Source organism: Neofelis nebulosa, chromosome 1, assembly GCF_028018385.1.
Source record: "Neofelis nebulosa isolate mNeoNeb1 chromosome 1, mNeoNeb1.pri, whole genome shotgun sequence".
In the NCBI taxonomy this organism is placed as follows: domain Eukaryota; kingdom Metazoa; phylum Chordata; class Mammalia; order Carnivora; family Felidae; genus Neofelis; species Neofelis nebulosa.
In genome coordinates, this window is record NC_080782.1 from 18,256,843 (window position 1) to 18,281,225 (window position 24,383).

A 24,383-nucleotide genomic window follows, 5' to 3' on the forward strand; every position below is an offset into this window, starting at 1 on the left:
AATTAATTCTGAAGCGTGAAGCTCTTTTATCCTATCGATATAAGATCTGGAATGAAACCCCACTCCAAAATTTTGAGGTCAGAAATTTTAAAAGTATCTGAATTTCCTATAAAAATGTGAAGATTTTACAAGATAAAGTGAGATTTTTACATATAGAAATTCTGAATATTGATGAAAACAACTTGAAAGACAGAACAGATGACAAAAGGCATTAGTATTTGAGATATCCAATGCTTAATTTCAAACTTTTAAACCTGAAAAATGTTATCTAAAATTTGTATAGAATTTACTCAAATCTGATACTTGAAATTAACTGACAATGTTATAAAACTAGATTAAAGTGTAACATTTTTTGAATAAATATATCTCTTCAAGGAAAAGTTAAAAACAGAAAGAAACCATGTAATTTTTTTTTTTCATTTATTAACTGAGTATGCGGAGGGAGTTTGAATAAATATCACAGCAAGATCCAGAAAGCCACATTAGCTTAATTACATTTGCCTTATCTCTTTAACCTTTTCTTTCTGAGCTATTATATCAATAGTTAATCTTAATTGATCACTGATTGAGAACTGAGAGCATGAAGCTTGTTTTGAATACTGCCTAAGAATAGATCTAATGGTTACAGAGCAGAGAGTGTCAAGGCAATGCTTTAATTATTGTCTCCAGAAGGTTAACTGTAAGTGTCTACATCTCAGAGTTCAGATTCCCGCCATCAGCAAAGGAAAAGCAGCCTATCACTACCTGCCCAAGAAACAACTGAACTACACTCTGCCATATTAATATTAATAAAGACAAGAAAATTTGAGACCGTGTCCCTGTTTCCAGTGTCAGAGCTTCATCTAAAGTTTGCCTTTGAAAGGAGACCTATCCAATTGAACAAAAGTAATATCCACTAATTATGAGGGGCTAGTCAAGGTGTCATGAAAATATAAAAGCAGAAAATCAATTTCTGTTCTTAAGAAAGCACACAGTCACTAGGTCTTCTCGAATCTGCATGTAAATTAAAACAGTGCAAGAAAAATATGATGAAGATGCTCAAACATATAGATTTCATGCTAAAAGAAATGATTAGTACTTAAGTTTCATGGTCGTGTCATCTTTATGTCAGACGCCTAAAAGTACATAAACATTTGAATATTTTGATTTGTAAGAAAACATATATTTAAAAAAAAAGAATTTTCAAAAGAATTAAAATTTTGAATTATTAAGAGATTAAAATATAGGCATTAATGATAGTTAAATGTCACCTACCATTGAAAAGGCTGGCATCCTTTAAAACTCCAACATGCTATTGAGTTCCAAATGGACTGTATTCCCAAAAAGAGCCAAACAGAGCTGGAAAAACAAACATACACAATGATGGTTTTTTTTTTTTTTTTCTTTTTTTTTTTTTTTTAACTTAAATTCAATTTAGTTAACGTACAGTGTAGTCTTGGCTGCAGGAGTAGAACCCAGTGATTCATCTCTTACATATGACACCCAGTGCTCATCTCAAATCATGCCCTCCTTAATGCCCATCATCCATTTAACCCATCCCCCCACCCATTTCCCCTCCAGCAGCCCTCAGTTTGTTCTCTGTCTTTAAGAGTTTCTTTTGGTTTGCCTCCAACTCTGTTTTTATCTCATTTTTCCTTCCCTTCCCCTGTGTTCATCTGTTGTGTTTCTCAAATTCCACATATTAGTGAAATCATATGCCTTTCTCTGACTGACTTATTTGGCTTAGATAATACCCTCTAGAGATATTATGCTAAGCAAAAAATTTATATAAATATATATATGTATGTATATATATGTATGTATGTATATAATATGTATTAGAAGATTTCACATTTACTTAAAAGCTACAAAGATTTTTCAGAGTTCTCATAAACTCCAATTTCTTCTGTCATTAGCATTTTACATTAGAATGGTTTAACTGTCACAACTTTTGATGCATTGTGATATATGGGCTTAAACGAAGCAATATTGATATATTATTCTTATTTCATGAGTTTTTATCCCAATGTCCTTTTTCTGTTCCAGATATCGCCTTGAATTTAGCCTTTATGTCTCCCCAGCCTGCTCTGAGAGGTGACAGTTTTTCAGATTTTCCTTGGTTTTGATGACCTTGAGAGTTTTGAAGAGTAATGCTGAGGCATTGCAGAATGTCTCTCAATTGGAATTTGCCTGATTTTGTTTCTTATGACTAGATAAGTGGGATGTATGGTCTAATTTTTCTCACTAGACTGGTTTTTGGAGGGAAAACCATTCAGGCAGGGTCATCCTCTTAACTTCCTATTGAGGATGCAGGAAACCAGCCTGACTTCTATTCTGTTCCACACTGTGCCTTTGGAAGCAAGTCACCAAACACAGTCCACACTCAGGGGGAAGGGAATTATGTTCCACCTCCTTGAGGGTGAAATGTTTGCAGGATTTATTTGGAATTCTTCTGCAAGAAAGACTTGTTTCTCTTCTCCCAGTTTATGTGCTTGCTTGTGTCTTCAATCATTCATTAATTCGTTCAGTAATTTGTGTACCTCATTATGAATTCATAGATGTTTATTTCGTATTTTGTGTCATAATCTGATACTACATCATTTCTTTTGTTGTTCAAACTGTTCCAACTTTGGCCTTTGGGAGCTCTTGCACTTGGTTTTGTGACCTTTTGACACATCACATAAAACTATTCATTGAGCAGTTACTTATATTCTGGCATTAAAGTAAGAAAGAGATTCAAAAGAAACTCTAAGCCATCCCAAACCTTTAAATTATATTAGAGGGACACCTCGGTGGTTCAGTTGGTTAAGCATCTGACTCTTGGTTTTGGCTCAGGTCATGATCTCATGGTTATGGCTTTGAGCCTGACATCAGGCTGTGTGCTGACAGTGCAGAGCCTGCTTGGGATTCTCTCTCTCCTCTCTCTCTACACTAGCCCACTCAGGCTGTCTCTCCCCAACCCCCTCAACCCCAACCTGTGTCTCTTTCTCAAAATAAATAAACTTAAAAAATAAAATAAATAAAATAAATTTTATTAGAAATGTTGGCTAAAATGTATCAAAATCTGTATCAGTTTCCTGTGGCTGTGACAATAAATGACCACAAATGTAGTAGCTTAAAGGAACAGAAATTTATTCTGTCACTGTCTTAGAGGTCAGAAGTCTGAAATCAAGGGGCAAGCAGGGGTCTCTTCCACCAGAGGATCTTGAGAAGAATCCATTCCTGGTCTCTTCAAATGTCTAGTGATTGTCAGCATTCCTTGTGCCTGTGGCCATATCATCCCAGTCTTCAAGGCTGGCATCTTCAAACGTTTCCTTCCTCTTTCACATCCCTTTCTCCTCAGCGTGGGCCAAAGCTCCCTATGCTTATAATCATATAGAGACGGTCTCTCACTTATGATAGTTCAACTTACGATTTTTTTTTACACTATAATGGTGCAAAAGTGATACACATTCAGAGGAAACCGTATTTTGAAATCTGCAATTTTGATCTTTTGTTGATGAGTGAGATGCCTAGGATCCTGTCCCATGAAGCTGGGTGACAACAGCCAGTGCAGCCCCCAGTCAGCCATCCGTGGGGGTAAACAAGTGATACCCTGGTTGTCATCCTGCACCTACAAAGCTGTTCTGTTTTTGTCTTTCAGTACAGTATTCAGTAAGTTACATGAGACATTCCAAACATTATTATAAAATAGGCTTCGCTTTAGAGGATTTTGCCCAACTGTAGACTAATGTAAGTGTTCTGAGTATGTTTAAGGTAGGTTAGGTCAAGATATGGTGTTCTGTAGGCTAAGGGTATTAAATGCAATTTTGACTTGTGGTATTTTCAACTTGTAATGGGTTCACTGAGATGTAGTCTAGGACAATCTCTGTGTGATTGCATTTTGGGCCCACCTAGACAATCCAGCATAACCCTCCCATCTCAATATCCTTACCTTAATCACAACCACAAAGACCCTTTATTGCCACAAAGAAAATTTATAGGTTTCATGAATTAGGAGACAGCTATATTTTGTGAGGTTATTTTTTTAGCACACCACAGACTACCTTGTAGACTTGCTTCCTATCTCCTTCCATAGAGGAGAACAAATTACTAGAATAAAACAATTTTCTCAAGAGTCTATTTCACATGAGGCAGTGTGTATAGCCCTGATAGCATTAGAAATATAATCAAACACAATGAAAGGATATTTTAAAATACTGCTTAAGACGATATAGGACAGGCATAATTTTAACTTCCTTAGAGCGACAGATGTTATTTAATTATGTAACTTAAATAATCGTCTCCCTCTTTTCCTTATAGACTAGGACCATGGATAACTTACAATTATGTTGTTCTTCATGAAATAAAACTATAGAACTGAAGTTTCAGAATTATGGCCCCACCATCTTTAGAAAAAAATTCATAATTAAGCAAACCTTTAGACAAATTTTAAAGGAAATGCTTTGTGAATTCTACTGCATACTGCGTTTGTAAATTATTATTACTGGTACAAAATATCTTATGCCTGGTCAATTTTTAAGGAAACTTGACATAAGAAAGGAACTAGCAATAAAGTAAGAGGAGTGGGAGCTGATTAGTTGGGAAATTATCAGAAACATACAAAAGCATGAATGACTTCAGTGAGGTTTAAATTCCCAGCATTGGTAAGGGAATCCAGACCTCAGCCACAAGAACTAAAGGAACAAGGAATGAGATACTTGAATGCAAGAGGTATGTAAAAAGGATTGTCCCATCTATGGGGTGGGAATTTAAAAAAACTTCTGCACATCAGTTCTGTGAAGCTGTACAAATATTAGCCGCTCACCAAGGATCATAGAAAAGAGGTCACCAGTAAGAAGGCAGATGGCAAGCATAGACTTCGTGGGTATAAGACATCCAGATTCACACACAGGTATGGTGTGGGGACTTGAACCCAAGATATTACAGCACTGGTGAAACTATTAGAGTTTCAGCTGAGCAAATACAAAAATGTCTTTAAGGTATTCTTGCATAATCTAAGGGATTAGACTCCCATAGTAGGGAAAAAATAATAAGAGAAAGGAAAACACATGCATGAGCATCAGCAGAAGCAATAAAATGGAAAATTTGTTTCTTAAGAGCTGGAAATAATAGAACATTTTGTAAAAGATATATGTATTTAGTCTTCAGAGTCAAAGAAAGAAAGAAAAAAAAATGTTTCCTTTATCAGAACATACACAAAAATAACTTTCAGTTGTGTAGAGAAATAAAGCCTTAAAAATATGAAAGAAAATACACAGCGTATTTTTATGAAATAGGAAAAAAAAGCTTTTCTTTAAACAAAATGTTAAAAGCACAAAGCAAAATAATGATACATTTGAGCTAAAATTTAATGTATTCAGAATTTAACTTTACTAACAAAAGGAAGCTATGTCAGTGATTGTGAGAAGATTTGTAATTTATGAAACAAAGTTTAGAGAATAGATTATATAAGAATTTTAATATTTAAAAAATGAATTTGTAGGATTCACATCAGCCATCATTGGGGAAATGCAAATTAACATGGCAATGACATATTATTCCATCCTCAATTAGATTAGTAAAAATATTTTCAGTTAAATATAATGCCTGAAATGATCAATAATAAACAAAGATGTGGAGTGATATAGTGTTGGTGGTGAACACTGATAAAACCACTTTGAAAAACCGTTTGGCAATAACGAGTAGAGGTAAAAACTCAGGTAACCTCTTCCCTAGCAATTTCCCTCCTGTGTAACCATGCTAGACAAAGTCTTTCACAAATGTGTGAAGAAATAGGCAAAGGAATATTTACTGAAGCTTTGTTCAAATTCCTAAAAGAATTGGCATTTTTGAAACTCATAACAAATGCACATGCAAATACAACCAATTATTGTCCATATTTCAAATATTAAGTTAAAAATGTTTTACTTGTAATTCATTGGAAAATATTTATTTTTGGTCTATATTTGCATGTGTGTGTATAATTGCATGCATGGGGGTTTGTGTTTGTATGTGGAGTGTGTATGATATTAGACACAGCAGTTTTCTTTATTATATCACAATCATGATTAAGAATATTATACCTAATTTAGTCAAGAGGAACAATCACAAAAACAGATCAGCATTACTAAGAGGATTTATGAGTATATAAATATTTGAAAACACAGTGGGCTGGTACCACACACTTTAATAAAAAAGGACAACAATAGAGTCAGGAGAAATATATGTAGTTAAGGCTCTTAGGTGACAAAGTAATAAGATCAGATCCCATTTTATTAGTAAAGAGGATATACCAAAGGATTAGATACTGTTTTGTGTTCCTCTACCTGCTTCTGGCATAAAGATAAATCCCCTTATAAGCAGCTAACCTGCTTCATTGCAGGTAGTGGTAGAGATGTACAGCAATGAAAATAAATGACACCAGAAAAACATAAGCTGAGGGAAGAGTGAAAAAAAACAGGTAGCAGCTGTGCTTCAACAAGACCCAGGGCAGTAGTTCAAAGCAAGTACAGTCTGCAAGAGCACAATTCATGAGGCCATTTCGGCTAAGGTAAGAAAGTCTAGGACTAACAACATCAGCTGAGGACAAGTAGTTATCAAATGTTGGGTGACAGGACTCACTGAAGAAACTGTAACCTGGGCTGAGACATATATGTCATTTCCAATGCCCCTACTACCAAAATGAAAAAGATTTAAAAAGAGGTAACACCTGTGATATGTTGAATAGTAATGAAGGGGATTAGAAACAAATTTCTGCCAAAATATGAGATGAGTCTATTTCACAAATAAGCTGAAGATACTTGTAATAATTATCTTCCGGAAAAATGTTATGACAGAAAACAGGTAGGATACTCAGATAATATCCCACTAATACCTCTTGAATTAAAAGACTGAAGAACTGGAGTACCTCTGTGTAGCCTGCACTTGGGATTTCTTTAAAGGCTTTGTTTCCAGAACTTTCAAAGAAATCATACCATGAAGTCCACCAATAAACCACAGCCAAACCAATGAGGTATCTGCAGGTGGTTGAGTTCTCTCCTGATATGTCTGACTGTCACTAGGGAAGGTGGCCCAACGAAATAGAAAAAAAAAATCTGGTATGGAATGTTGGTTACTTAGGAGAAGGAGAAGGGGAAGGGGAAGGGGAAGGGGAAGGGGAAGGGGAAGGGGAAGGGGAAGGGGAAGGGGAAGGGGAAGGGGAAGGGGAAGGGGAAGGGGAAGGGGAAGGGGAAGGGGAAGGGGAAGGGGAAGAGGAAGAAGAAGAAGAAGAAGAAGAAGAAGAAGAAGAAGAAGAAGAAGAAGAAGAAGAAGAAGAAGAAGAGGAAGAAGAAGAAGAAGAAGAAGAAAGGGGAGGAGGAGGAGGAGGCAGAAAAAGAAGAAGTTTTCACCTGAAGGTGCTCTCCAGGAACTTGATGTTTCTCCACACCCACTGTATAATGAATATGGCTGACAATGGATATCATAGTTATCAGCTTTTGAACTTCAGATCATGGAGCATTCAACTATCACCCATGTAACAAAGAGGAATATACTACTTTTTGAAATATAAATTATGCTTGATTTGAAATCTCTGTATTTAGCATATACTAGAAGTTCTAAGAAAGAATCAGTAATATTTAAGGATACTTCAAATGCAGAATATATTAAGAAAAACAATGTGTTAAATAAAGGAAGAGATGTTTTAAAATGACAAGAGTATTTTCACTCAATAAACTTAAAGAATAGGCCAAATAAAAACAACAACAAAAAGATAAGTCATTAAAATAACAGAATAGGATAAATATAGGTGTTTCTGAATCAAGGTAATTGGTAGTATCATAACACTTAAAATAACATGATTATGGGGTACCTGGATGGCACAGTCACTTAAGACCCTGCTTTGGCTCAGGTCATGATCTCAGTTTGCAGCTTCGAGCCCTGTGTTGGGCTCTGTGTTGACAGTTCAGAACCTAGAGCCTGCTTCTGATTCTGTGTGTGTGTGTGTGTGTGTGTGTGTGTGTGTGTGTGTGTGTGTCTGCCCCTCTCCCTGCTTGCAGTCTGCCTCTCTCTCTCAAAAATAGACATTAATTAAAAAAATAAATAAAATAACATGATTATGAGCAATTATATGCAACAAATTGGGCAATCTGGAAGATATGAATAAATTCCTAGAAACATATAAACTACCAAAACTGAAACAAGAAGAAATAGAACATTTGAACAGAATTGTAACAAGTAAAGAAATTGTTTCAGTAATCAAAAATCTCCCAACAAACAAGAGTCAAGGGCCAAATGGCTTTCCAGGAGAATTCTACCAAACATTTAAAGACCTAACACCTATTATTTTGAAGCTCCTCCAAAAAATAGAAATGGATGGAAAACTTGCAAACTCATTCTATCAGGACAGCATTACTTTGATTCCAAACCCAGACAAAGATCCACCAAAAAAAGAACTACATACCAATTTCCCTGATGAACATGGATGCAAAAATTCTCAACAACATACTATCAAACTAGATCCAATAATACATTAAAAAAATTATTCACTGCAATCAAGTGGTATTTATTCTTAGGATGCAAGGCTGATTCAATACCCACAAATCCATTAATGTGATATATCATCTTAATAAAATAAAAGATAGGGGCGCCTGGGGGGCTCAGTCGGTTGAGTGTCCAACTTCAGCTCAGGTCATGATCTCACAGTTCGTGAGTTCAAGTCCCGCTTCCGGCTCTGTGCTGACCGCTCAGAGCCTGGAGCCTGCTTCAGATTCTGTGTCTCCCTCTCTCTCTGCCCCTTCCCCACTTATGCTCTGTCTCTATCTCTCAAAAATGAATAAACGTTAAAAAAATTAATAAAATAAAGGATAAGAACCACATGATTCTCCCAATAGATGCAGACAAAGCATTTGACAAAATACAGCATCCCTTCTTGATAAAAACCCTCAAAAAAGGAGGGATAGAAGGAACATACCTCAAGATCATAAAGGCCATATACAAAAGACCCACAGCTATCACCCTCGATGGGGAAAAACTGAGAGCTTTCCCCCTAAGGTCAAGAAAATGACAGGGATGTCCACTCTCACCAATGTTGTTCAACATAGTGTTGGGAGTCCTAGCTTCAGTATTCAGACAACAAAAAGAAAAAAAAATTCAAATGGGCAAGGAAGAAGTCAAACTTTCACTCTTCACAAATGACATGATACTCTATGTGGAAAACCCGAAAGACTCCACCATAAAACTGCTAGAACTGATACATGAATCCAGCAAAGTCACAGACCATAAAATCACCATACAGAAATCTGTGATATTTCTATACATCAATAATGAAACACCATAAAATCAAGAAATTGATCCCATTTACAATTGCACCAAGAACCATAAAATACCAAGGAATAAACTTAACCAAAAAGGTAAATGATCTATACACTGAAAACCTTAGAAAGTTTATGAAAGAAATTGAAGAAGACACAACGAAATCTTCCATGCTCAAGGACTGGAAGAATAAATATTGTTAAAATGTTGATACTACCCAAAGCAATCTACATATTCATTGCAAACCCTACCATAGTAACACCAGCATTCTTCACAGAGCTAGAAAAAATAATTCTAAAATTTGTATCAAACCAGAAAAGACCCCAAATGGCCAAAGTAATGTTGAAAAAGAAACCAAAGCTGGAGGCATCACAATTGCGGACTCCACTCTGTATTACAAAGCTGTACTCATCAAGATAGTATGGTGATAGTATGGTATTAACAAAAAACAGACACTCAGATCAATGGAACAGAAAAGAGAACACAGAAATATACCCACAAACATATGGCCAACTAATCTTTGACAAAGCAGGAAAGACTGTCCAATGGAATAAAGACAGTCTCTTCAGCAAGTGGTGCTGGGAAAACTGGACACGAACATGCAGAAGAATGAACTTGGACTACTTTCTTACACCATACACAAAAATAATATCAAAGTGGATGAAACACCTAAAGATAAAACAGGAAGCCATCAAAATCCTAGAGGAGAAAGTAGGCAAAAACTTCTTTGGCCTCAGCTGCAACAATTTCCTATGTCTCCAGAGGCAAGGGAAACAAAAACAAAAATGAACCATTGGGCCTTCATCAAGATAAAAACCTTCTGCACAGCAAAGGAAACAATCAGCAAAATTATAAGGAGAAGATATTTGCAAATGACCTATCAGATAAAGGGTTGGTATCCAAAACCTGTAAAGAACTTATAAAACTCAACATCTAAAAAACAAACAATCCAGTGAAGAAATGGGTAAAAGGCATGAACAGACACTTTATCAAAGAAGGCATCCAGATTGCTAAGAAACTCATGAAAAGATGTTTATCATCATGCATCATTAGGGAAATACAAATCAAAACCACAATGAGATACCACCTCACAGCAGCCAGAATGGCTACAATTAACAAGTCAGGAAACATCAGATACTGGCAAGAATGTGGAAGAAGGGGAACACTTTTGCATTGCTGATGGGAGTCCAAACAGGTGCAGCTACTCTGGAAAACAGTGTGGATGTTCCTCAAAAAATTTAAAATAAAACTACCCTACAACCCAGCAATTGCACTACCAAAAATTTATCCAAGGGATACAAATATGCTGATTCAAAGAGGCACATGCACCCCAATGTTTACAGCAGCACTATGAACAATAGCCAAATTATGGAAAGAGCCCAAATGTCCATAGACTGATGGAGATAGACTGATGGACTGATAAAGAAGATATGGTATGCATGCACACACACACACACACACACACACACACACACACACACTGGAATATTACTCAGCAATACAAAAGAATGAAATCTTGTCATTTGCAACAACTTGTGGATGGAAGTAGAGTGTATTATGCTAAGCAAAAGAAGTCAGTCAGGGAAAGACAAATATCATATGATTTCACTCACATGTGGAATTTAAGAAACTAAGCATGAACATAGGAAAGGGAAAGAAAAGTAAGATAAAAAGAGAGAGGGAGACAAACCATAAGAGACAGAGAACAAACTGAGGGTTGCTAGAGGGGTGTTGGGTGGGGGGGATGGGCTAAATGGGTGATGGGCATTAAGGAGGGCACTTGTTGGAATGAGCACTGGGTGTTGTATGTTAATGATGAATAACTAAATTCTACTCCTGAAATTATTATTACACTGTATGTTAACTAACTTGGATTTAAATAAAATTATAAAAATAAAAAATAAAAATAATAAAATAACATGATTTCCCATAAAATGGAGGAACAATTTTACTATAATATATGAATGTATTAGAAAATAAACACAATACACATAGAAACACATTTTCAGTGAATGGATGAGTCTAAAAGTAAGAGTCCAAAGAGAGGAGCAAAGCTGGAGGACAAGTACAGGGAGGTGAATATTGTAGACAAGAGATATATTAAGCATCTAAAAAACTGGTGGCCTAAGTGTTCTTTGAGTGAAGTCTTTGAATTGGCCCAGAGTTAGAGTTGAATTAGTGAAAACTGCAGAAAACTGAGCTCCAGGAAGACTATGCCTATAGAAAAAACAAATGGCTTTCCTAATAGAAAACAGATACTTTCTTCTTTATTCTAGAGATAAAAAAAATATCTGCTCTGAGGATATGTGGTTGGTGGCTGCCTCTCACTTGAGTTTGGAGAAGTCATTTACATTATTTGGTTCAAAATCAATCTTGAGATTGAAACTTGAATTTAAAGTGGATTGGGGTTGTGCTCGCTTCGGCAGCACATATACTAAAGTGGATTGGGGTGTATACTGCCTTCCAGATGACAATAAATCGCTACAGAAAACAACTCACAACCTACACCATAGGGAACTCTTGAAAATTAAATTACCACAAAATTAATAGGCTCTAGTCTAAAATCTGAAAACATAATGGATGTCCTATAAAGTTCAATAAGATAAAAAGATAACAAGAAACAACAGAGATAGGTTCATAAAGGAAGAACACTATTTGAGATGTGACTGTATTTTATTCTAAAAACTCCAAGTTTCTCCATCAAATCATCCATTGAAATTTTATGATTAATAAAAGATTTTAGGAACTTTTTTGAACAATGTTTAGGTAATTGCATTCTGGAAGACCTGCAACAAGAGTTAAAGAGTACAATTTAAAAATCATTTATCTTATAAATATTCATTAAATAATTAGAGATACATTTAACAAAAAAGGTCTAACATCTTTGTTGAATAAACAAGGAGGGGGGCGCCTGGGTGGCTCAGTCGGTTGAGCAACCGACTTCAGCTCCGGTCATGATCTCGCGGTCCGTGAGTTCGAGCCCCGCGTCGGGCTCTGTGCTGACAGCTCAGAGCCTGGAGCCTGTTTCAGATTCTGTGTTTCCCTCTCTCTGACCCTCCCCCATTCATGCTCTGTCTCTCTCTGTCTCAAAAATAAATAAATGTTAAAAAAAAAATAAAAAAAAAAATAAACAAGGAGGTCATTAGACTGATGTGGCTCTAATGGCATGGTGGCTTATGTGACCAAACCGAAAACAAGCCCTATAAATGCCACAAGGTTGAGAAATTGAAACCAAAAACAACCAATTACCAACAGACAACTGGGCTTGAAGCTATAATCACATAATGTCCTTTCTTCACCTCTGCATTCTCTCTGGAAAAGACTCTCCCTTAGGTCTTGCTGACAGACTGCTCCTAACACCTCTGGTTTGGCACTATGAGATTTGAAGCAATTTTTGCTCCAATAAGTCCTTAAAATTGTTAATATGCCTCAACTTATCTCTTTTTAATTAAAAAATTTTAATGTATATTTTTGAGAGAGAGAGAGAGAAAGAGACAGGCAGACAGGGCGTGAGCAGGGGAGGGGCAGAGAGAGAGAAGGAGACACAGAATCCAGGTTCCAGGCTCTGAGCTGTCAGCAATGAGCTGGACGTGGGGCTCAAACCCCACTCACCATGAGATCATGACTTGAGCTGAGGGTTGGACACAACTGACTAGGCCACCCAGATGCCTCTCAATTTATCTTTTAAAATCTTTATTGATGTAATGGTCCAACATGATTAATAACTATTAAATAAGAACTAAATACTTGTAGAAAGTTATCTTGCTTATTGAATCAGTTCTAACAACCTATCAATAACAGTCATTCAACTCAAATAATCCCAGGCAAAAGAAATAAGGTTTTTCATCAAAGTTGTAAAAGCGATACTAAATGATATGAAAGAATAAAGGGTGAGAATAGTTACAACATTAATAAAGAAGTAAAAAGAACATGGTTTTGTCTTACTCAAGACTAAGATTTATAAATATATGACTTACAACAGTGATAAGGACTATGGGCAAGAAAAACTTATGACATGCACATGTATGGAAACCTGATATATAGCAAAGCATATTTGAAAAACTAGTAGGGAACCAAAGACTATTCAAGAAGAGGTACTGAGAAATGTTATTACCTCTAAATAATATATATATATATATATATATATATATATATATATATATATATATATACACACACACACACACACACTATATCCCTACCTCACTCCTTAGGCAAAAATCAATCCTAGTAAATTAAGCACTTAAGTGTGAAAGATCAATGTATAAAATTTTTGACAAAACAAAATATATTAACTCAGGATAGGCATTAATATAAATGTACTAAAACATTCTACCCATATAAACACAGGCTAATAAAGTTCTACATAACACAGTTAAAACTTTGGGTTCACTAAGACACACAAGAACATTAAAAGACATAGTGCAGTTTGAGAAACAATATTTGTCATAGATATGACAAATAATCATCACCCTGATTATATAATAACTCTCAAATACAACTAGAAAAACACACTCTATTATAAAATTAGTTGAAACTCATACACTGATTTAAGAAAACACAGTAACACAAATGACGTTAAAAATCTAATGATGTCCAAACTTACTAGCAAAGAGGTCAAAACACATTAAGGTCATGATGAGGTAAATGTACAATTAAGCTGGCAAAAATAAAACATATAAAAATTGCCAGTGTTGAGAAGATGGGGAACTTTTTGAACATTCCTATAGTATTGATACAAATATAAATTGGTCCAGGCCACCTACAAATAACTTGTCATTATCCCGAAAACATGAACAGATGAATATCAGTTAACTCAAATTTCTGACTCTTAGGCATAAACAATTATACAAAAAGAAAAAAAAAATCTGACACTTAAAGAAATAAATATAAATGTTTCTAAATACAGATAGAAAATATAATATACATGCCATTTGCTTTTTTGAAGAAAAGACATATCAAGAAAGTTTAGAAAGTAGTAAAATAAATTATATAAATTGTTTTATTTTTATTTTTTATTAAGAAGTTAATTGCTATACTCTAATTTTTGGTAGTGGTAATTAGAAAACTACATTTATAATGACAAGTACGTAAGATTATGTTAACAAAATTGCAATGTGGTATATTCATTACACTGCTAGGAAAAAAGTAAAAGAAAAATAAGATATAAATACAGAAATAGAAGGAATCACTGGAGAGGTGATGAAAAATAAATGGATAATGGGAGGAGCCAAGATGGCGGAACAGCATGGAATTTTTTTCTGCCTCTGACGTCCATGAAATACAGCCAGATCAACACTAAACTATCCTGCACACCCAGAAAACTGATTTGAGGATCAACACAACAATCTCCACAACCTGAACCACAGAATTCAGCAGGTATGCAGCGTGGAGAGGTGAACTGGGGGAGAGAGAAGCCGCAGAGGGCAGGCTGTTTTTGGATACAGAGAGAGGACGGGGGTGGGGGGGCGTGGGGGGGGTGGGGACGGGAGGCAGGGGGAGAATTCAGAAAAGCACCACCCCCCAAAAGCAGCTGGAGAGAAAATGGAAAAGTGGAAACAGCTGCCGGAACCGAATTAAAAAGGCAGAAAAGACAGTGTTTAAATTCCATTAAGACTCTATAAGCAGGGGGAGCACAAGGTTGGAAACTCAGCAGCTGATGCCTGGTGGTGCTCTGGTAGAAAGGGTGAATCCCCAGGAGCAGAGTGAAGTCCAGGGGTCTTTGGGCCACACAGGGTGAGGCGGCTCCCCTGCTGGGAGGACATCTGGTAGAGGCCCCAAAGGCAAAGGCCCCAGTGGACCCGGGAGAACAAACACATTTGCTGGTGCTGGAACAAGGTCACTGGGGATGAAGCCTGGTGCCAGATGCGTGTTGTCATTTGCCCATAATCCCTGAAACGCTGTTGCCACATAATCACGCAAACTTTCCCTGGGGCGGGTTGGCACCCAGCCGCAGTCTCTGGGCATAGGCAGCAGCACGGTCCTGCGAACATTCCTGGGTGTGGCCAGCACCCGGCCATTGCTCAGTGAAAACCTCCTGCAGAAGGTTTGAGCAGGACAAAGCCGCAGTCCCTCAGAAGTAAAGGGTAGGGAAACGTAGCCGCATCTGGAATAAGACTCAGGAGAGAGGTGCTGTCTGGGGCTTGGTCATGAAGAGCGTAAAAGCGGGTAGTGTACAGAAACCGAAGACAAAGGATGGGTGCACGATTGCTGATCAGGGAGAACGGAATTCCGATACTAGAGACGGGGTGATGCCATTTTCACCCATCTGGCGCATGTGCATACACATCTACAAGTGCCACAACAATCCACCTGAGTAAGCTAAGCAGTGCCATATAGTGGAGAATGGAGCCATGACACCAACCCCCACCCAATTGGGCCAACCTCACTCTTCAGGAACACAAGTCTCTCTGCCTGCTTAGTTTATGGACTATAAAGTGCTTCATAGTTTGACTTCTATGGGAAAAAGAAGTAATTTCAACTGTATTTCCATCTGTTCCCTGGTCCATTTATTAAATCTTCTTTTCTTTTCTCTTTTGTTTTTTTTCTTGAATACAGAGAATTTTTTTTTATTTTCAATTTTTATTAAAACTATTTTTCTTTAATTTTTTTCTACTATATTTTTTAATTTGTATATATTTTTTTCAAATTCTGTTTTGCTTTCACCATTTCATTTTATTTCTGTATATTCATCTTTTTTCAAATTTTCAAACGACTTCCCTTTTTTTTTTCTTTCCCCTTTTTTCTCTCATCTACCAAGCCCCTTTCAACACCCAGACGAAAACACATCTAAGGTCTAGCGTCAGTTATTTGATTTGTGTGTGTCTGTTGTTTTTATTTTTTTTAATTTATTTTTTTTAAATTTTTTTAACCTCATTAATTCCTTTACTCCCTTCAAACTGACAAAACAAAGGAATTCACCCTAAAAGAAAGAGCAGGAAGAAACGACAGCCAGGGATATAACAAACACAGATACAAGCAAGAAGTCTGAACCAGATTTTAGAATCATGATAATAAGAATACTAGCTGGAGTCAAAAATAGATTAGAATCACTTTCTGTGGAGATAAAAGAAGAAAACCTAGTCAGGATGAAATTTAAAATGCTATAACTGAGCTGCAATCTTAATTGGTGCCATGGCAGCAACAATGGATGAGGCAGAGCACAGAATCAGTGATATAGAGGACAAACTTGTGGAGAATCATGAAGCAGAAAAAAATAGGGAGACTAAGGCAAAAGAGCACAATTTAAGAATTAGAGAAAATCAGTGACCCATTAAAAAGGAACAACCTCAGAATCATAGGGGTCCCAGAAGAGGAAGAGAGAGAAAAAGGGGTAGAAGGGCTATGTGAGCAAATCATAGCAGAAAACTTTCCTAACCTGGAGAAAGACACAGACATCAAAATCCAGGAAGCACATTAGATTCAACAAAAACTGAACATCAACAAGGCATATCATAGTCAAATTCACAAAATACTCAGGCAAGGAAAGAATCACGAAAGCAGCAAGGGAAAAAGACTCCTTAACCTAAGAGGGAAGACAGATTAGGTTTGCAGCAGACCTATCCACAGAAACTTGGCAGGCCAGAAAGGAGTGGTGGGATATATTCAGTGTGCTGAATCAGAAAAACATGCAGCCAAAAATTCTTTATCCAGCAACACTGTCATTCAAAATAGAAGGAGAGAGTAAAAGTTTCCCAGACAAACAAAAATTAAAGGAGTTAGTGACCACTAAACTAGCCCTGCAAGAAATTTTAAGGGGGACTCTCTGAGGGGAGAAAAGATGAATAAATAAGTAAGTAAGTAAGTAAATAAATAAATAAATAAATAAATAAAGTAAATATATATTTACATACATAATACATGCATACATACATACAAAAAGCAACAAAGAATAGAAAGGACCAGAACACCACCAGAAACTCCAAATCTGCAAGCAACATAATGGCAACAAATTCATATGTTTCAGTACTCATTCAAACGTCAATGGACTAAATGCTCCAATCAAAAGACATAGGGTAACAGAATATATTAGAAAACAAGATCCATCTATATGCTGTTTACAAGAGACCCACTTTAAACCAAAAGACACCTTCAGATTGAAAGTAAAGGGATGGAGAACCATCTATCATGCTAATTGTTGACAAAAATACCCAGAGTACCCATACTTATATCAAACAATCTAGACTTTAAAATAAAGACTGTAACATGAGATGAAGAAGGACATTATATCATAATTAATGGGTCTATCCACCAAGAAGACCTAACAATTGTAAACATTTATGCTCCAAATATGAAAGCACCCAAATATATAAATCAATTAATCACAAACATAAAGAAACTCATTGATAATAATACCATAATAGTAGGGGACTTCAACACCCCACTTACAACAATGGATAGATCATCAAATCATAAAATCAACAAGGTAACAATGGCTTTGAGTGACACACTGGATGAGATGGATTTAACAGATATATTTAGAACATTTCATACTAAAGCAGCAGAATATACATTCTTCTCCAGTGCACATGGGACATTCTCCAGAATAGACCACATACTGGGACACAAATCAGCCCTCAACAAGTACAAAAAGATTGAGATCATACTATGCATATTTTTTTACCACAGTGCTATGAAAGTCAAAATCAACCAAAAGAAAAATTATGGAAAGATAGGAAATACTTGGAGACTGAAGAACATTCAACTAAAGAATGAATGGGCTGGGGTGCCTGAGTGGCTCAGTCAGTTACGTGTCTGACTTCGGCTCAGGTCATGATCTCGCAGTCCGTGAGTTCGAGCCCCGCGTTGGGCTCTGTGCTGACAGCTCGGAGCCTGGACCCTGTTTCAGATTCTGTGTCTCCCTCTCTCTCTGACCCTCCCCCGTTCGTGCTGTGTCTCTCTCTGTCTCAAAAATAAATAAACATTAAAAAAAAATAAGAAAAAAAAAAGAATGAATGGGCTAACCAAGAAGTTATAGAGGAAACTAAAAAGTGCATGGAAGCCAATGAAAATGATAACACCACAGCCAAAAACGTCTGGGATGCAGCAAAGGTGGTCATAGGAGGAAAATATAGAGCAATCTAGGCCTTCCTAAAGAAGGAAGAAAGGTCTTAGATACAAAGTCTAACCTTACACCTTAAAGTGCTAGAAAAAGAACAGCAAATAAAACCCAAAACTAGCAGAAGACAGAAAGTAATAAAGATTAGAACAGAAATTAATGCTATAGAAACCAAAAAAACAGTAGAACAGATCAATGAAGCCAGAAGCTGGTTCTTTGAAAGAATTAACAAAATTGATAAACCACTGGCCAGTTTGATCAAAAAGAAAAAGGAAAGGACCCAAATAAATAAAATCAAGAATGAAAGAGGAGAGATCACAACAAACACAGCAGAAATAAAAACAATATTAAGAGAATATTATGAGCAATTATACACCAGTAAAATGGGCAATCTGGAAGAAATGGACAAATTCCTAGAAACATGTACACTATCAAAACTGAAACAGGAAGAAATAGAAAATTTGAATAAACCCATAACCAGTAAAGAAATTGAATTAGTATTCAAAAATCCCCCCCCCCCCAAAAGAGTCCAGAGCCACATGGCTTTTCAGGGGAATTCTGCCAAATATTTAAGAAAGAGTTAACACTTATTCTCTTGAAGCTGTTCCAAAAATAGAAATGGAAGGAAAACTCCCAAACTCTTTCTATGAAGCCAGTATTACCTTGATTCCAAAACCAGAAAAAGACCCCACTAAAAAGGGGAACTATGTACCAATTTCCTTGATTAACATGGATGCAAAAATCCTGAACAAGATAATAGCCAACTGGATCTAACAATACATTAAAAAAATTATTCATCACGACCGAGTGGGATTTATACCTGGGATGCAGGGCTGGTTGAATATCTGCAAAACAATCAGTGTGATTCATCACATCAAGAAAAGAAAGGACAAGAACCATATGAACCTCTCAATAGTTGCAGAGAAAGCATTTGACAAAATACAGCATCCCTTCTTGATAAGAACCCACAAGAATGTAGGGATAGAAGGAACATACCTTGAGATCATAAAAGCCATATATGAAAGACCCAATGCTAATATCATCCTCAATGGGGAAAAACTGAGAGCTTTTCCCCTAAGGTCAGGAACAAGACAGGAATGCCCACTCTGGCCACTGTTATTCAACATATTATTGGAAGTCTTAGCCTTAGTAACCAGACAACACAAAGAAATAAAAGGCATCCAAATCAGCCAGGAGGAGGTCAAACTTTCACTCTCCACAGATGATGTGGTATTCTATATGGAAAACCCAAAAGATTCCACCAAAAAACTGCTAGAAATAATTCATGAATTCAGCAAAGTTGCAAGATATAAAATCAATGCACAGAAAACGGTTGCATTTCTATACACCAAGAACGAAGCAACAGAAAGAGAAGTCAAGGAGTTTGTCCCATTTACAACTGCACCAAAACCCATGAATACCTAGGAATAAATCTAACCAAAGAGGTGAAAAATCTATACACTGAAAAATATAGAAATCTTATAAAAGAAGTTGAAGAAGACACAAAGCAATGGAAAAATATTCCATGCTCCTGGATAAGAAGAACAAATGTTGCTAAAATGTCAATAGTACCCAAAGCAATCTACCTATTCAATGCAATACCTGTCAAAATGACACCAGCATTCTTCACAGAACTAGAACAAAAATCCTAAACTTTGTGGAACCAGAAAAGATGCCGAATAGCCAAAGCAATCTTGAAAAAGAAAACCAAAGCAGGAGGCATCACAATTCTGGACTTCCAGCTGTATTACAAAGCTGTAATCATCAAGACAGTATGGTACTGGCACAAAAACACTCAGATCAATGGAACAGAATAGAGAACCCAGAAATGGACTCACACATGTTTGCCCAACAAATCTGTGACAAAGCAGGGAAGACTATCCAATGGAATGAAGACAGTTTCCTCAGCAAGTGGTGCTGGGAAAACTGTACAGTGACATGCAGAAAACTAAACCTGGACCACTTTCTTACACCATACACAAAAAAAACCTCAAAATGGGGGCGCCTGGGTGGCTCAGTCGGTTGAGCGTCCAATTTTGGCTCAGGTCATCATCTCGCAGTTCATGGGTTTGAGCCCCACATCAGGTTCTGTGCTGACAGCTCAGAGCCTGGAGCCTGCTTTGGATTCTGTGTCTCCCAATCTCTCTCTGCCCCTTCCCCGCTCATGTTCTGTCTATCTCTCTGTCAAAAATAAATAAATATTAAAAAAATTTAAAGAAAACTAAAAATGGATGAAAGATCTAAATGTAAGACAGGAAGCCATCAAAATCCTTGAGGAGAAAGCAGGCAAAAACCTCTTTGATTTTCGCTGCAGCAACTTCTTACTCAACACATGTCTGAAGGCAAGGGAAACAAAAGCAAAAATGAACTACTGAGACCTCATCAAAATCAAAAGCTTCTGCACAGTGAAGGAAACAACAGCAAAACTAAAAGGCAACCCACGGAATGGGATAAGATATTTGAAAATGACATATCAGATAAAGGGTTAGTATCCAAAATCTATAAAGAACTTATCAAACTCGACACCCAAAAAACAAACAATCCAGTGAAGAAATGGGCAAAAGACATGAATAGATACTTCTCCAAAGACATCCAGATGGCCAACTGACACATGAAAAAATGCTCAACTTTACTCATCATCAAGGAAATACAAATCAAACCACAATGACATACCACCTCACACCTGTCAGAATGGCTAACATTAACAACTCAGGCAACAACAGATGTTGGTGAGGATGCGGAGAAAGAGGATCTCTTTTGCATTGTTGGTGGGAATGCAAGCTGGTGCAGCCACTCTGGAAAACAGTATGGAGGTTCCTCAGAAAACTAAAAATGTAACTACCCTACAACCTAGCAATTGCACTACTAGACATTAATCCATGGGATACAGGTGTGCTGTTTTGAAGGGACACATGCACCCCCATGTTTATAGCAGCACTATCAACAATAGCCAAAGTATGGAAAGAGCCCAAATGTCCATCAACTGATGAATGGGTAAAGATGTGGTATATATATATATAATGGAGTATTACTCGGCAATAAAAAAGAATGGAATCTTGCCACTGGCAACTACGTGGATAGAACTGGAGGGTATTATGCTAAGTGAAATTAGTCAATCAGAGAAAGACAAACATCATATGACTTCACTCAGGACTTTAAGAGACAAAACAGATGAACATAAGGGAAGGGGAAAAAATAATATTAAAACAGGGAGGTGGACAAAACATAAGAGACTCCTACACATGGAGAACAAACAGGATTACTGGAGGCATTGTGGCATTGGGGATGGGCTAAATGGGTAAGGGGCATTAAGGAATCTACTCCTGAAATCATTATTGCACTATATGCTAAATAACTTGGATGTAAATTTAAGATATATAAAAAATAAATAAATAGGCAAAAAAAATAGATGAACGATTCTATACTTATAAAAATTATCACTGAATTATATGTCTATTCTTTTTTTAATTTTCTTAAATACCTATAGTGAGGTAACATATCAGTAAAAGAAAATAATGTGCATTTTTAAAAGCGTATTTGTCCTAAATAAAAACAGACTGTTACATAAAAGATAAACCCACTAAATATAAACTAATTTAAAAAATATTATGTCTTCAAAGTAATGTATGTTATTGGAGAGAGGGGAAGGTGGCGGCATAGGAGGACGCTGGGCTCACCTCGTCCTGCTGATCGCTTAGATTCCGCCCACATCTGCCTAATAACCCAGAAAACTGCCAGAAGACTAGCAGAACAGACTCTCTGGAGCCAAGTGTAGACAAGAGGCCCACGGAAGAGGGTAGGAAGGGCGGAGAGGCAGTGTGCGTTACAAGGACCGGCGGGAGGGAGCCGGTGTGGTGGAGCGGCAGCCTGCTGGTCAAGGCAGAGACCCCAGGTCTGGCTTGCAAATGTGGAGGGGCCGGACTCCGTGAGTCCTGGCAGCCAGCAGGACTTAACATTTGGAAGGTTAAAAGTCAACAGCTCTGCTCTCAGAGAGCAGGGAGGGTGAGAGGACGCCAGGAAGGAGAATTGCTGAGCCCCGGAAGACAGAGCTCAGCTTGGCAGGGGAACAAAGGTGCTGGGAAGCACCATCTCCCTCTCCCATCCCCCAGTTGAAATTCCAAAGGGAACCAGTTCCCATCACCGAACTTGCTCACACTGCACAAACACCCAACGCTGGGCTTCTGCGGATCCATCCCTCGGACGGGTCTGCCTCCCTCCTGGTGCCACAGGGCCCCTCCTGCAGGGAACCACCTAGGCAGAGCCAGCTGAGCCTTCCCCTCCCACCCCTGTGCACCTTGTGGATCCACCCAGGCTAACATGCTGGATCCCATCGAAGCAGCACCACAAGCCCGGCAGGGTGCAAGTAGCCCAGACAGGGGCCACACCACTACACAGTGAGTCCAGCCCCTGGGAGAGGGGAAGATAAGGTACATACCAGTCTGACTGTGGTCCCAGTAGTGGGTTGGGGGCAAACACCTGGTCTGATTGCAGTCCCACCCACCAACACAAGTTACTTCCAATGGCACAGGGGAAGTACCCTGCAGTTTGGAGCCACCACAGGGTACCCAATATAATGAAACAGAAGAATTCTCCTCAAAAGAAACTCCAGGAAGTAGCGACAGCTAATGAATTTATAAAAAACTATTTAAGCGACATAACAGAACAAGAATATAGAATAATACTCATAAAATTAATTGCTGGGCTTGAAAAAAGTATAGAGGACAGCATAGAATCTGATACAGAGATGAAGGGACTAAGAAACAGTCAGGAAGAGCTAAAAAATGCTATAAATGAGCTGCCAAATGAAATGGAGGTGACCACAGCTCGGACTGAAGAGGCAGAGGAGAGAATAGGTGAATTAGAAGATAAAATTATGGAAAAAGAGGAAGCTGAGAAAAAGAGAGATAAAAAAATCTAGGAGTATGAGGGGAGAATTAGAGAACTAAGTGATGCACTCAAATGGAACAATATCCTTGTCATAGGAATTCCAGAAGAAGAAGACAGAGAGAAAGGGGCTGAAGGTGTACTTGAACAAATCATAGCTGAGAACTTCCCTAATCTGAGGAAGAAAAAAGGCATTGAAATCCAAGGGGCACAGAGAACTCCTTTCAGACATAACTTGAATTGATCTTCTACACAACATATCATAGTGAAACTGGCAAAATACAAGGATAAAGAGAAAATTCTGAAAGCACCTAGGGATAAACATGCTGTAACGTATAAAGGGAGACTGATAAGACTAGTGGCAGATCTATCTACTGAAACTTGGCAGGCCAGAAAGGAATGGCAGGAGATCTTCAATGTGATGAACAGAAAAAAATATGCAGCTGAGAATCCTTTATCCATCAAGTCTGTCATTCAGAATAGAAGGAGAGATAAAGGTCTTCCCAAACAAACAAACACTGAAGGAATTCATCACTTCTAAACCAGCCCTACATGAGATCCTAAAGGGGATTCTATGAGTGAAATGTTGCAGGGACCACAAAGTACCAGAGACATATAACTACAAGCATGAAAGCTACAGACATCACAATGACACTAAACCCATATCTTTCAATAATAACACTGAGTGTAAATGGACTAAATGTGCCAACCAAAAGACATAGGGTATCAGAATGTATATAAAAAACAAACAAACAAACAAACAAACAAACAGGACTCAGCTATTTGCTGTCTACAAGAGACTCATTTTAGACCTGAAGACACTTTGAGATTGAAAGTGAGGGGATGGAGAACTATCTATCATGCTACTGGAAGTCAAAAGAAAGCTGGAGCAGCCATATTTATATCAGACAAACAAGACTTTAAATTAAAGTCTGTAACAAGAGATGGAGAAGGGCATTATATAATAATTACAGGGTCTATCCATCAGGAAGAGCTAACAATTATAAATGTCTATGCACCAAATATGGGAGCCCCCAAATATATAAAACAATTAATCACAAACATAAGCAACCTTATTGATAAGAATGTGGTCATTGCAGGGGACTTTAACACTCCACTTACAGAAATGGATAGATCATCTAGACACACAGTCAATAAAGAAACAAGGGCCCTGAATGATACATTGGAT

At 37.4% G+C, this 24,383-nt stretch overlaps 1 protein-coding gene across 3 annotated transcripts in view; it reads right to left on the reverse strand.

Moving 5' to 3' along the window:
* The window catches only part of CDH12 (cadherin 12), a 1,057,614-nt gene that overhangs the window by 689,095 nt on the left and 344,136 nt on the right, over positions 1 to 24,383 (reverse strand). For all 3 annotated transcript variants that reach the window (XM_058716265.1, XM_058716257.1, XM_058716243.1), the window contains exon 2: positions 1,255 to 1,338. The gene's annotated coding sequence lies outside the window, so the exon portion shown is untranslated. The remainder of the gene's footprint in view (positions 1 to 1,254; positions 1,339 to 24,383) is intronic.